Below are 15,596 nucleotides of genomic sequence, written 5' to 3' on the forward strand. Positions count from 1 at the left end.
GATTCCGAAAACATAAATCATGTGAAACCCAACTCGCAATTTTCTCACATGACATACTGAAAGCTTTGGTTTAAGGCAGCCAGGTAGATGCAGTATTTCTTGATTTACAAAAAGCATTCGATTCAGTACTGCACCTATGTTTATTGTCAAAAGTACGATCACATGGGTTACCAAGTGAGTGAAATTTGCAATTGCATTGATTACTTTTTGGTAGGGATAACACAGCATGTTATCTTGGATGGGGAGTCATAGTCAGATGTAGAAGTGACTTCGGTTGAACCCCAGGGAAGTGTGTTGGGACTTTCGCTGTTCATATTGAAAAAATGAAATGATTGTATGGCATTGTTGACCGGATGTCCCAGTCGGGTTCGGCCGCCAAGTGCAAGTCTTATTTCATTCGGTGCCACATTGGGTGACTTGCGGCTGACAATGAGGATGAGAGGACCGGAGAAAATCTCCAACCCATCCGGTAATCGAACCCAGGACCAGTGCATGGGAAGCAAGTACATTACCACCCAGCTAAGCAGGCAGACATATTGTATATTAATGACTTTACAGACAACATTAATAGTAAAATCAGGTTTTTCCAGATAATGCAGTTATCTATAATGAAGTACTATCTGAAAGAAGCTGCATAAATATTCAGTCAGATCTTTATAGGATTTCAGTGCAGTGCAGAGATTGGCAACTAGCTCTGAGCATTCAGAAATGTAAAATTGTGCCCTTCACAAAATGAAAAAAAAAAAAAAAGTAGCATCCTATAATATCAATAAGTTGCTGTCGGAATTAGCCAACTCATACAGATACGTGAGTGTAACACTTGTAGGGACATGAAATGAAATGATCGCATAGGATCAGTCGCGGGTAAAGCAGGTGGCAGACCTTGGTTTATTGGTAGAATACTGGGGAAGTGCAATCAGTCTACAAAGGAAATTGCGTACAAGTCACTGGTGCGGCCAGTTCTAGAATATTAATCAACTGTGCAGGGTGCATGCCAGATAGGACTAACAGTGGACATTGTACAGAGAAGGGTAGCATGAATAGTCACAGGTTTGTTTAATCTGTGGGGAGTGTCACAGAGATACTGAAGGAACTGAACTGCAAGGCTCTTGAAGATAGAAGTAAACTATCCCAAGAAAGTCTATTAACAAAGTTTCAAGCACCGGCTTTTAAAGATTACTTAAGAAATATACTATAACCCCCTACATATCGCTCACATATGGATCATGATGATAATATTAGAATAATTTCTGCACGCACAGAGGCATTCAAACAATCGTTCTTCCCATGATCCATATCTGATTGGAACGGGAAGAAACCTTAATAACTGGCGCAATGGGATGTACCCTCTGCCATACACCTCATGGTGATTTGCAGAGTACAGATGTAGATGGCAATGGCATCATGTTCACAGTGGCATTTCACAACTCATTACAGTTTGGCCAGTTTTCTCAAAATGATTGTAAATCGTATACACAAACCCTCCACATAAATCAGTCTATGATAAAAACCATACCAAAATCTCTACAGTAGTTTTTGAGATTAGCCTGAATACACAGAAAGAAGTGAACAGGCGATTTGAATTTATATGTGATATGATCAGTGATACATCCACAAGTCCATCTCTTCTGTCAGCGTCACCTCCTGCTTGCTGATATCTCCTCAATTTAATATGAAGTTTCTGACTGACAATTGTGTGGAAAAATAAGTTTTTGAACACTATGGGCCACTAACAACTGACTTTAGAAATATGTTACACTGTCTCTCTCACCTTAGACTGTCCATAACTCACCACCTATACCCAGGAGGGCTACCAAGAGATTTATTTGTGAGCCCCAAGGACTCTTAACATTGTTTAAACATTGGGGCCTTTCTGCCATTCAGACTAGAGGTGCAGATTAATTATTTTTTGATGCAAAGTTGTGCATTCTCATTGGCTGTCATATTTCTCATGCAAATAACACTTCTTTGATAAGTTCTGTCCTCTGGCAGATATTTTCACATTATTTCTACTCTTAGTGGGAGAAAATTTCATTTCACCAGAAAGTCTTCAACACCTAAGCAAACCTACTAGGCTTGGATCCCAACATTTAGCATGCTTTGTGACAGTGCCTGGTGACTCACTTTACAAGGAGTAGGGAGGTCTGACCCATCAGCTCCTTGTTGCAGACACAAACAAGTACCTCTAGGCAATTGAATCTTGAAACACCTCACAAAATGCTGCTTTCTACAAGCTCGGAAAATGTCGCATTATAATTGGATGATGTCAAGTGGCCCATGTAATTATAAACTGGTGTTTATGAGCTTCCATAAACAGTATGCTCCAAGCATCCATTCTCTTTGCATTTTATTGTGAAGAGTCATAAAGTGAAATAATTATCTTTTTGCTCTCTGGCTAAATTTGATTTTAGGATATACAAACTCATGTGGCCTAAGAAGTGATTGAATTCTTCAGAGCCAAGAGGCCAGATGAGAAAGGTACCATTCATATACATCAAGAAACAGATGTTTTCAGTAGCACTGAGTTCAGATGATAACCTCATAAAGTTTCATCATTTGTTCCTTCCTTTCTCCCCCCCCCCCCCCCCCCCCCCTCCTCCCAATCCCCCTTTTACTCTATCATAATACTCTGTACTAAATATTGTTGTCCTTGTTGGGTAATACTGACAAAGTTTCTTTTTCATTAACGGTCTGCTTCAACCAAGGGAATTATACTGTCACCTGGCACTCACCTCTACGTCAGTGGCTTCATTCACAGTTATTATAAGACATGTCGCAGTTATAGTGTCCATTTAGATTTTACTGCAGATTTATGCGATTTGTATCTTCAACATGTCCATTCATGATAACTCATACTGTTGCATTGAATGTTGGGTTTGATTTATTAAATTTCAAACTGTATTTTTCTTCCAGACACTGTCTTTGATTGCCATTCCTCCAGTTGTTTTGAATTTATGGCATGACTGATACATCATCTCTGATCACAACACACACAGTTGCTTACTTAGACTTTCATTCTCTGCATTCTTTTACCTTCCTTGTTTAGTTTCTTCAGAATATTTAAAAAATAAACAGTGAAATTTAGATTAGTACTCACCACATAGAGGAGCCATTAGGTGGCAGACGGACTGCTAGACATTATTACTGATTGGACTAAGCCCTTCGTCAGACTTGGACAAAACCACACACACACACACTCCTGTCATCGTCAGGTGCTAAGGCTCTATTTCACTTTGGATTTTCCGTTGTTTAAAATATAAGTTCATTTAACAAAAAAGTTTTGTAAAAAAAATGTACCAGTGGATATCTGTTACAGTACCCTTGACGTATGCATATATCATTCTCCAGTTATAATACATAAAATATAGGAAAGGCAACCACTCAACTGTAGCCGACTCACGTGTGGCAATATTTACATTAACTTTTGAGCTTTTATAATTAGTAAAAAGCAGTCCCAATCGCACAGTCATTTACTAAAAATACGACCAGTTTCGCCTCAAGTAGTAGGACATCTTCAGATAATGCACCATGTGCCTGATGATGATGGCTGGAACAGCTGTGCTGACCCCAGTCACAGCAATCATATTTTTAATAAGTGACTGTGTGATTGAGACTGTTGTTTACTAATTTTACGTATCTGGCAGATCATTGTTTGCCAATAATGTTATCTATAGTTTCAAGCTCCCCCATGAACCGTGGACATTGCCGTTGGTGGGGAGGCTTGTGTGCCTCAGTGATACAGGTAGCCGTACCGTAGGTGCAACAACAGAGGGGTATCTGCTGAGAGGCCAGACAAAAGTATGATTCTTGAAGAGGGGCAACAGCCTTTTCAGTAGTTGCCGGGTCAACGGTCGGGGTGATTGACTAAATTGGCCTTGTAACATTAACCAAAATGGCCTTGCTGTGCTGGTACTGTGAACGGTTGAAATCAGGGAGAAACTACAGCCGTAATTTTTCCCAAAGGCATGCAGGTTTACTGTATGGTTAAATAATGATGGTGTCCTGTTGGGTAAAATATTCCAGAGGTAAAACAGTCCCTCATTCTGATCTCTGGGCAGAGGAAGTCGTTATCAGAAGAAAGAAAACTGGCGTTCTATGGATCGGAGTGTGGAATGTCAGATCCCTTAATCGGACAGGTAGGTTAGAAAATTTAAAAAGGGAAATGGATAGGTTAAAGTTAGCTATAGTAGGAATTGCGGAGTTCGGTGGCAGGAAGAACAAGACTTCTGGTTAGGTGAATACAGAATTATAAATATAAAATCAAATAGGGGTAATGCAGGAGTAGGTTTAATAATGAATAAAAAAAAAAAAAAAAAAAAAAAAAAAAAAGAGGAGCGTGAGTACGTTACTATGAACAGCATAGTGAACACATTATTGTAGCCAAAATACACATGAAGTTCACACCGTCCACAGTAGTACAAGTTCATATGCCAACTAGCTCCACAGATGATGAAGAGATTGAAGAAATGTATGATGCAATAAAAGAAATTATTCAGATAGTTAAGGGAGACAAAAATTTAATAGTCATGAGGGATTGGAATTCGATACTAGGGAAAGGAAGAGAAGGAAAAGTAATTGGTGAATATGGACTGGGGGTAAGGAATGAAAGAGGAAGCTGCGTGGTAGAATTCTGCACAGAGCATATCTTAATCATAACTAACATTTTGTTTAAAAATCACGAAAGGAGGCTGTATATGTGGAAGAGGCCTGGAGTCACTGGAAGGCTTCAGATAGAGTATATAATGGTAAGACAGAGATTTAGGAACCAGGTTTTCAATTGTAAGACATCTCAGGGGCAGATGTGGACTCTGACCACAATTTATTGGTTATGAACTATAGATGAAAACTGAAGAAAAAGCAAAATGGTGGGAATTTTAGAAGATGGAACCTGGATAAACTGAAAGAACCAGAGGTTGTAGAGAGTTTCAGAGAGAGCATTAGGGAACAATTGATAAAAACATGGGAAAGAAATACAGTAGAAGAAGAATGGGTAGCTTTGAGAGATGAAATAGTGAACGCAGCAGAGGATCTAGTAGGTAAAAAGATTAGGGCTAGTAGAAATCCTTGGGTAACAGAAGAAATTTTGAATTTAATTGATGAAATGAGAGAAAATATAAAAATGCAGTAAACAAAGCAGGCGAAAAGGAATACAAACGTATCAAAAATTAGGTCGATAGGAAGCGCACAATGGATAAGCAAGGATGGCTAGAGGACAAATGTAAGGGTGTAGAGGCATATATCACTAGGGGTGAGATAGATATTGCCTACAGGAAAATTAAAGAGACATTTGTAGAAAAGAGAACCACTTGTATGAAAATGAAGAGCTCAGATGGAGAACCAGTCCTAAACAAAGAAGGGAAGGCAGAATGGTGGAAGGAATATGTAGAGGGTCTATACAAGGACAATGTATTTGAGGGAAATATTATGTAAATGAAGATGATGATTAAATGGGAGATATGAAATTGCATGAGGAGTTTGACAGAGCACTGAAAGACCTAAGTCGAAATGAGGGCCCAGGACTAGACAACATTCCGTTAGAACTTATAGCCTTGGGAGAGCCAGCCATGAGAAAACTCTACCATCTGGTGAGCAAGATGTATGAGACAGGTGAAATTCCCTCAAGCTTCAAGAGGAATATAATAATCCCAATCCCAAAGAAAGCAGGTGTTGACAGGTGTGAAAATTACTGAACTATCATTTTAGAAGTCATGGCTGCAAAATACTAACACAAATTCTTTACAGATGATTGGAAAACCAGGTAGAAGCTGACCTTGGGGAAAATCAGTTTGGATTCTGTAGAAATCACGGAACTCTTGAGGCAATACTGACCCTACGACACATCTTAGAAGATAGATTAAGGAAAGGCAAACCTACATTTCTAGCATTTGGAGACTTAGAGAAAGCTTTTGACAATGTTGACTGGAATACTCCCTTTAAAATTCTGAAGGCAGCAGGGGTAAAATATAGGAAGCAAAAGGCTATTTACAATTTGTACAGAAACCAGATGGTAGTTATGAGAGTCGAGGGGCATGAAAGGGAAGCAGTGATTGAGAAGGGAGTAAGACAGGGTTGTAATCTATCCCCAATGTTGTTTAGTCTGTATATTGAGCAAGCAGTAAAGTAAATTTGGATTAGGAATTAAAATCCATGGAGAGGAAATAAAGACTTTGAGGTTTGCCGATGACATTGTAATTCTGTCAGAGACAGCAAAGGACCTGGAAGATCAGTTGAATGGAATGAACAGTGTCTTGAAAGGAGGATATAAGAGGAACATCAACAAAAGCAAAACAAACATAATGGAAAGTAGTCTAATTAAATCAGGTGATGGTGATTGAATTAGATTAGGAAATGAGACACTTAAAGTAGTAGATGACTTTTGCTATTTGGGGAGCAAAATAACTGATGATGGTTGAAGTAAAGAGGATATAAAATTTAGACTGGCTGTGGCAAGGAAGGCGTTTCTGAAGAAGAGAAATTTGTTAGCATTGGGTATAGATTAAAGTGCAAGGAAGTCTTTTAGTAAAAGTATTTGTATGGAGTGTAGCCATGTGCAGATGTGAAACACGCATGATAAATAGTTTAGACAAAAAGAGCTTTCAAAATGTGGTGCTACAGAAGAATACTGAAGATTTGATGGGTAGATCACGTAACTAATGAGGAGGTACTGAATAGAATTGGGGAGAAGAGGTCTTTGTGGCACAACGTGATTAAAAGAAGGGATCGGTTGGTAGACATATTTTGAGGCATCAAGGGATCACCAATTTGGTATTGGAGGGCAGTGTGGAGAGTAAAAATCATAGAGAGACACCAAGAGATGAAGTACACTAAGCAGATCTAGAAGGATGTAGGTTGCAGTAGTTACTCGGAGATGAAGAGGCTTGCACAGGATAGGGTAGCATGGACAGCTGCATCAAACCAGTCTCTGGACAGAAGACCACAACAACAGTTTCAAGCTTTTGCCCTCTGTGCAGTGGAAGTACACACACACACACACACACACACACACACACACACACACACACACACATGTCCATGGCCACACCCAGACTGGCTGTTGGTTATTGATTGCAGTTGCCTGTACAGTTCGCAGTGATGAGGGGATAGGATAGGATGCATGAGGTGAGAAGAGGGTAGTGGGATAGTGTGAGACAGGTCTTTCCACAGGTAGCTCAGTGGCAGCACAACAAGGTGAAGGGAGTACAGAGCATAGCACATGTAAGAGATAGGGTGAGGAGGAAATGAAAGGAAGGCGGAGATGAGGAGGGTGACAGAGAGGAATGGACAGGAATTGAAAAGGGATAGGGAGGGAGAGGAAAGAGAGAGAGAAAGGGGGGGGGGGGGGCAAATGGAGAGGAGGGCTGGAGAGTGGTGGGAGAAGGCAGTACATGGTCTAGATGGGGAAGGAGTGCTGTGCACAGAAGAGAGAAGGGAAAAGGTAAGGTGAGGCAGTGGGATACAGGCTAGTGGAGGCTTAGGCTAGGGGGATTCCGAGAGTGCAGGATACGCTGGAGAGACGATTCCCTCCTTTGTAATTCTAAGAATCGAGTGCTAGAAGGGAGTATACAAATGACTTGCTTAGTGAAGTAGCTGTAGAAATAATTTGTGTCGTCGTGTGCAGCATGTTCGGTAACTGGATGGTCAAGTTCGTGCTTCGGCACTGTTTTGAGCATTCATGCGAGTAGACAGTTGGTTGATTGCCATGTCCGTAAAGAATTCTGTTCATTAATTGCAGCATTGCTAATATACTACATGACTGCTTTCACATGTGACCCTATCTTTTATATGGTAAGAAATGCCTTGTGACTGGACTGCAGTAGCAAGGGGTGGGTGGGTGGTTGTACGAATAGGTCTTGCACCTATGTCAGCCACAAGAGAATGACCCATGGGGAGCAGGTTTGGAATATGGATGAACAAAGATATTCTGTAGGTTGGTTTGGTGGTGGAATTGGAACTTTTCAAGGCCCGGGTGACATTGGGTAATAATAATACAGGGTTATTACAAATGATTGAAGCGATTTCACAGCTCTACAATAACTTTATTATTTGAGATATTTTCACAATGCTTTGCACACACATACAAAAACTCAAAAAGTTTTTTTAGGCATTCACAAATGTTCGATATGTGCCCCTTTAGTGATTTGGCAGACATCAAGCCGATAATCAAGTTCCTCCCACACTCGGCGCAGCATGTCCCCATTAATGAGTTCGAAAGCATCGTTGATGCGAGCTCGCAGTTCTGGCACGTTTCTTGGTAGAGGAGGTTTAAACACTGAATCTTTCACATAACCCCACAGAAAGAAATCTCATGGGGTTAAGTCGGGAGAGCGTGGAGGCCATGACATGAATTGTTGATCATGATCTCCACCACGACCGATCCATCGGTTTTCCAATCTCCTGTTTAAGAAATGCTTATGCTTTAGCCTTTTCCGTAAGATTTTCCAAACCGTCGGCTGTGGTACGTTTAGCTCCGTGCTTGCTTTATTCGTCGACTTCCGCGGCTACGCGTGAAACTTGCCCTCACGCGTTCAACCGTTTCTTCGCTCACTGCAGGCCGACCCGTTGATTTCCCCTTACAGAGGCATCCAGAAGCTTTAAACTGCGCATGCCATCGCCGAATGGAGTTAGCAGTTCGTGGATCTTTGTTGAACTTCATCCTGAAGTGTCGTTGCACTGTTATGACTGACTGATGTGAGTGCATTTCAAGCACGACATACGCTTTCTCGGCTCCTGTCGCCATTTTGTCTCGCTGCGCTCTCGAGCGCTCTGGCGGCAGAAACCTGAAGTGCGGCTTCAGCCGAACAAAACTTTATGAGTTTTTCTACGTATCTGTAGTGTGTCGTGACCATATGTCAATGAATGGAGCTACAGTGAATTTATGAAATCGCTTCAATCATTTGTAATAGCCCTGTAGTATTGGTTAAGAGTTTATCTGGAGGCGGAGGAGGAGATGACATTGGGGATCTGTTTGTGGATGAGCTGTGTAGGTTACTGTCTGTCGACAAGGCTCTGTTAAGGTTATCAATGCATTCTAACACCACCTGCTTTCCACTGCAGATGTGGCATCCACAGGTGAGTAGGCTTCAAGGACAATATTTTTTAATGTGGAACTGGTGACCGATGTCAAAATGAGGATACTGTTGGTAGTTGGTGCGCTCAATATAACAGACATATTTATGAAGCCATCTGAGGGGTGGAGATCGACATCTAGAAAGGTGGCTCGTTGAGTTGAGAAGGACGAGGTGAAGTGGATGGGGAAGTAGGTATTGAGGTTGTGGAGGAAAGAGCCAATTTTGTCGTGACCATGATTCCAGATCATCGATCTATCTGCACAGAGAAGGGCTTTTAGGTGCAGACCGGAGAGGAAGGGTTCCTACAGATGGCCTATAAATAAGGTGGCAATGGATTATCCCATGTGAGAACTCGTAGCAGGAACATGGATTTGTTTATAGATTTAACCTTCAAAAATGAAATAATTGTGGTTCAGGATGTGGTTGGTTATGAGGATTAGAAAAGAGATGGTGCATTTGGTTTTAGGAGAACATTTGGAAAGGTAGCATTCCATGATAACAAGGCCATGGGCATAGGGGATGTTGGTGTATTAGGAGGTTGCATCCATAGTGACAAAAAAGGTGGTGGTAACCATGATTCCATCCCAGAAGCAGAGGCCCTAAGTCTAGCCCGAAATCTCCCCCTGCCTTCATCTCCCTCCTCACACCAGCAACCCCCTGCACACCTACCTTTTAGCTCTGTAAGTTCCACAGACCCAACCCCACTAGTTATCCTACTGGTTGTCCCATTGTGAATAGTTATAATGCTTCCACAGAAGGAACCTCTGCCTTTGTAGACTAACACTTCCAAAATATTGCCTTAACCTCCCATTCAAGACACTGCTCACTTCCTTCACTGCCTTACCATAGTTCCTGTCCTGTTATCACCAACCTCCTTGTTGGTTACCGTGGATGGTCCGTGTACCCCCCCACCCCCATTATGGGCCATCTGGAGGAAGTGTTGCTCTCCAGTCAGCACTTTAAAACCCATGAACTGATTCAGATTCATTGATGACATTTTCATCATCTGGAATAATGGCAACAACAGACAACCTTTCCTCCATAACTTCAGCACATACCTAAATGGGTTTCACCAGGTCATTCCCACAAAATAAGCCACCTCTTAGAAGTTGATTTCCACTTCTCTGATGGTTCCATGAATACATCTGTTCTTATCAACCACACCCAGTACCAGCAGTAACTCCACTTTGACAGCAGTCATACATTCCATGTCAAAAAGTCTCTTCCTTACAGCCTCACCATCCATGGATGCTGCATCTGCAGTGGAAAGCAGGAGTTGTCGAAATATACTGATGACCTTACCAGAGCCCCTATTGACAGCCAATATTCTATCTAACTCATCCAGAAACAGATTTCCAGTGCCATCTTTTCATCTGACATAAGTAAACCTGTTAACCAGCCTCTGACCAACACTCCACTCATCACATAGTATCACCCTGGCCTTGAAAAGCTTAACAACATCCTTCATAAGGGCTCTGACTATCTCTCATTGTGCCCTGAGGTGAGGGACATCCTACCCACATCACTCAAAGTTATGTTCCACCACCTACCCAACCTACAGACTATCCTTGGCCATCCCTGTTCCAATCCTCTTCCCAATCCTGCACCCATGGGCCATTCCAGGTGCGAGACCTGTTCCATACACCTACCCCCCCCCCCCCCCCCCCTCCAACCTCCCTTTGCAATCCAGTCACAGCCATTTCCTAGCCTGTAAAAGGAAAAGGCAGTGCCATGTGTGAAAGCAGCCATTATTGTACAGCCATACTATACAGCAATCCGTCTGGACATTAGAAATAACCAACCCTCTCTCTCTCCTATATCTTAATATGCTCTGACCTCTTAACTTCATCTTGCTATGCACTCGTCCCACTACTTCCTCCTTGCCTTGTTTGTTCATGCTTCCTTACCCACTCCCCAGGCAACCACTGGCAATAAACAACAGTCAGCCTCGCCATGGCCATGGTTGTGTATGTTTGGGTATCTGTATGGTTCTCTGTGTGAATGTATGCTTCCACCAGAGAAAGGGAAAAAGCTTGGAAACTGGTATACACAATTTTCTTTTGTGTGTTTCAGTGTGCCAAACATAAGTCAGCTGTAGGTGAGTTGTAGCCTTTCCGTTATTTTACATATTATTTCATTGTTGTTCAGTCTGAAGTTACTACTATCATTTACTTTTTGTTCAGGCTCCAACATTTGTTTTGTTTTAAAAACCTATTCATATACTGATACACTTAACACAATTGAATTTTTTCAGCTTTAGCTTATATGTGTCAGTTTCCCAAGTTGGTCCTCATTCAACATAAAGATATTCATTTTACATAGATATTCATTTTACACTGTGGTTTCCATTTTTCACAGTGGTTGTTAATGTTTTGGATACTTGTGAGAAAAACATTAATCTGTAGCATTTGGATACACACATCAGCATATGTCTTTATTCAGCGAAGCCATTGTAGTGCAGAGATTTTAAGTCTGATAGGAGTACTGAAATTTCATGAACTAACATTTTCCACAGATTTTCCATTTGTCTTGTTTGTTTAGGTAAGTGTCGCTTTTTGTGTTCTCAATGTCCGATTGCAGTAAAAAATTTTTATTTGTTCATTGCGTTTTATTCATATTCCATTGCCATTCTCCTGTTCTATTTACATATTGTAAGTCCTCAATACTGTTTGCAGTGCCACTTCCTCTTTGGTAACACATGCAGTGATCTTGTATTTGATTCCTATTGCAGACAGTGTCTACCAGTGAATTAGCACCATGAAAAGAAAGTTAGTACTAAAACTCAGATCCACATGCCACATTACATATCTGTAGCTAATACTACAGTGCCATTACTCACCAGGATGAAAGCTCTTTAAATTGAACACACGGTAAATTTGCCCTAGAGGCCATGTCTTATATTCAGCACTCCGCCTTTGACACATATACTGATATTTTGTTGTCATCTCTTACTGTTAAAATATTGAGGTTGTTCTTTAATACCAGTAATTGTCTGTTTACTTTTGACCTGTTGCTTCTACGTCTGTTATTGAGATTATCTGGCCTTCTCATTTAGAAAGGACCAAAATATCACTTGTTTGAGAATTGATTCTTCTGTTAACATGAGATGTAATATCTGAAAAGATGCCTTTTTTGGGGTGATATAGGGATTAGGACTTACTTTTATACTGTTCGATCTCCCATCATAATTTTTCACATTTTGTATTATGCATGTGACACAGCTTGTACAGTAAACATATTCCAGATATCACTGAAATAGTCACATGTTGCTGGTTTGTATGCTTTTATTCTGCTAATACAGATGGCAGAAGCTGCTCACTTGTTAAGCTCCAACTGTATGATTGACCAATGTGTAATTGCCTCGATGGATAGGACTTTCGTCTATTTAATTTGAAGTTTATTTGTTTTGAACATATTTCCTTAAAACATAAAGTAGAAATAATTTAATTGTCAGAAAAATAATTCGAGTGTGTTGTATCATAATGTAACTACGTATTTATTTGTGAGATAACACAACGGTCAGCAGAAAAATAATATCAGAATTTTTGAGACAATCTCACTGTTTTTCTGTGGCTTTATTTTCTTTTTCATAAAATACCCATTCACATCACCATACTAATATAAAGTGTATAAATTAAGTTGCACTGGGTCAACAACCTTATGTCATATCGTAGGAAAAGATTAAATCTCTCTCATCAGTTCTCCCAGGTCTCTTCATGAAGTCAGTGCCAACAGGACAATTTTGAAAATTAACCATGAAAATAATATGGCCTGCTTCAGTGCAGGAATTGTCCACCAAGAAATGTAACTTTGAACTTGTTTGATTACTTTGTTACATCTTTGTATAGGAAGCACCTCAGTTGTTTATTTCTTAGAGGCCATTGGTTGTTAGATGCAAATATATCATCTTGGAGCAGTACCAGAAATGATGGTCAATATGTCACAGTGCAATTACATACCCAAAAACAATTTACCGAAGATTACAATAAACAATAATAAATGAAAAGCACCAGTTTGCTTTTGTTCTACAATATTATTTTTATAATAAATGAAAAGCACCAGTTTGCTTTTCATTTATTATTATAATGTTGTTCTACCAAGAACCGACGGAAGATTCTGTTAATATGATAAAATGTGCCACAACAGCACAATTAACCGTCTTTTATAGTATGTTAGCAATAAAAATAATATTGTAGAACAAAAGCAAACTGGTGCTTTTCATTTATTATTATAATGTTGTTCTACCAAGAACTGACGGAAGATTCTGTTAATATTACAATAAACCTTTGCTTGCAATTTTCAGTCTGTGAAATACTTACTATTGTGCATTTTGTTTTGATACTATTGCCATCTTTTCAGGGTAAAGATTTCTTTGTAGTAATAGAAAGTCTTGGTGTAAAATGAGCAGTAACTAAAAGGTCATACCAACCACTCAACTTGAAGAGAAGTTTCCATGCAAAACACACTCAGACAGACAGCCATACATCTCTTCATATTTACACACTTAAGTCTAGTGGTCACCTAAAGCACCTGCATTAATTAACTCAAAACTTGTTTCAAGTAGTTGAATCTTCTGATGTGCAGTTTAAATTTTAAATGCGTTTCAGATAAGATTTTTAAAATGTGGAAATTTGCAACTGTGACCAGTTTGAAATTTTGTAACAAAAATGATTTTATTAATTAAATTACAAATATTTCATTTAATCATGGGCCAGTTATTAGATAAATGAAACAAAATGCCTAAACTGAGCAAAGAGGTATGAGAATGTCTAATTACATTGTATATTGTAGTTTTAAATATTTCCGTTAAGTGAGAATGCATTGGAAAGAAAAAGGGTATTGTAGACACATCACCCTGATGAAGCCACCTGCAAGAGGTAATAAACAACATAATGACACAATCATGTACGTGCAAATATTTTATTGAAGAGTGAAAATTCTTACGAATAATAGTATAAGGTGTCTGAATCAACAGGCATTGTGTTGCTGAACATAGAAAGAAATTGATGTATTTGTGAAAAAATGCTTTGATCATGATAAGATAATTGAAGATGATCTCAGTTTAGCATTTATGGTTCAGGGGTTGGACAAAAATTTGGAAATACTGCGAGAAATGCATGCCTGAACACAAATGCTGATGCTAACCAAACATGCAGGTTGCGCTGTAGTATTTAACCATGAAAGGCATCTATCAATGTTCTCAGTGCATTGCAAGTGTCAAGTCTTGGTCAGAACAGTGTTCTCTGTTGCTGTGAATGCAATATGTTGGAGCCAAGTGAATTCGAATGTGGGAAAATTGTGGATGCTCATATGGTGGGCACTTCCGCAACCAAAGTGGCCGAAATGTGACAGCCATTAATTGAAGAGGATTGTGATGAAAAATGAAAGTACAGCAACTGCAGAAGTCATTGCAGAACTGAATTTCGTTTGTCAGCATCAAAACAAGATGAGGGGATCTCCATAAGCAGGGAATTGTAGGTAAGCTGGCCCAAAACCACTTCTCAGTGATGTAAATGCCCATGACAGAAAAAAGCTATGAGTAATGAGAATAATGGGCAAGGGGCACTACATCAGTAGTGTGGGGATAGGTTCAGAATTTGGGTCTGGCGGGAGGCACATAAGGGTAGTCTGTGCAGTTGCAATGACATCTGTGTCCTCTATGTGCTGCAATTGTAGTTTTTGAATGCTGTGGTGTATGCATGTCCACAAAGCTAGAACAGGCAACTGGCAGACTCCGATGAACAAGTTTCTCACCATCCATACCACAAATGTGTTCAGTTACCAATATATTATGCCACTGAAACAGTTGCACCTGCTCTTGTTTGAACGAACGAAGTCAGCTCTTTTGTTTGAAGGAGGCCATCTCTTAGTGTTGCTGTAGCATGTGCAAATGCCCGATAGAAAGGCTGCTGCTTAGGCTCTAAAATGTACTAAATGTACTGTTTGCTTTCCACAATGAGTTCAGTATGTGGGAGTGAAGACCGCATGATATATCCAAAGAAATCTCATACCATAACTTGGCATGTATCCTCTATGCCAATGTCAGCATCCATGTGCCATTGAAGTTTGACAAGTTTGCTATTTTTGGACCATGGAAGCCAAGTGAGTAGCACGTAGGCCAGGAGCAGATGGTATCAATACAGACAGGTATATACCCATTTTAATACTGTAATGTTGATACAATACTATGGACAAAGCTTTAAGATCACTGGAGCCTTACAGATCATGCTGTGGTCACATTGCATCATACAATAGCTTATTGTCATTTTATGCAAAGCTCTTCTATTCCGCACCTGCATTAGTTTGAGCCTAATTGTTGTGGTATGACAAACGCATTTTCTAAAGAGTGAATGTTCTACTGTTTATAATTCTCTTGTATTCTGATATTGCATCATCATCATGATATGATGATAAACTTTCTAGTTATACAAAATAGGCTGCTGAGAGACATATATGTTCACCATAACTCAGCAGAAACGTTTTACATATTACCCACTTTTTGATTCACAAACCCATTGTTACAGTTTT

General features: G+C 39.9%; 1 protein-coding gene across 4 annotated transcripts in view; it reads left to right on the plus strand.

Moving 5' to 3' along the window:
- The window catches only part of LOC126418735 (lebercilin), a 185,752-nt gene that overhangs the window by 54,994 nt on the left and 115,162 nt on the right, over positions 1-15,596 (plus strand). The gene's annotated exons all lie outside the window — the stretch shown is intronic.

This window comes from Schistocerca serialis, chromosome 9, assembly GCF_023864345.2.
Source record: "Schistocerca serialis cubense isolate TAMUIC-IGC-003099 chromosome 9, iqSchSeri2.2, whole genome shotgun sequence".
NCBI classification, from domain to species: domain Eukaryota; kingdom Metazoa; phylum Arthropoda; class Insecta; order Orthoptera; family Acrididae; genus Schistocerca; species Schistocerca serialis.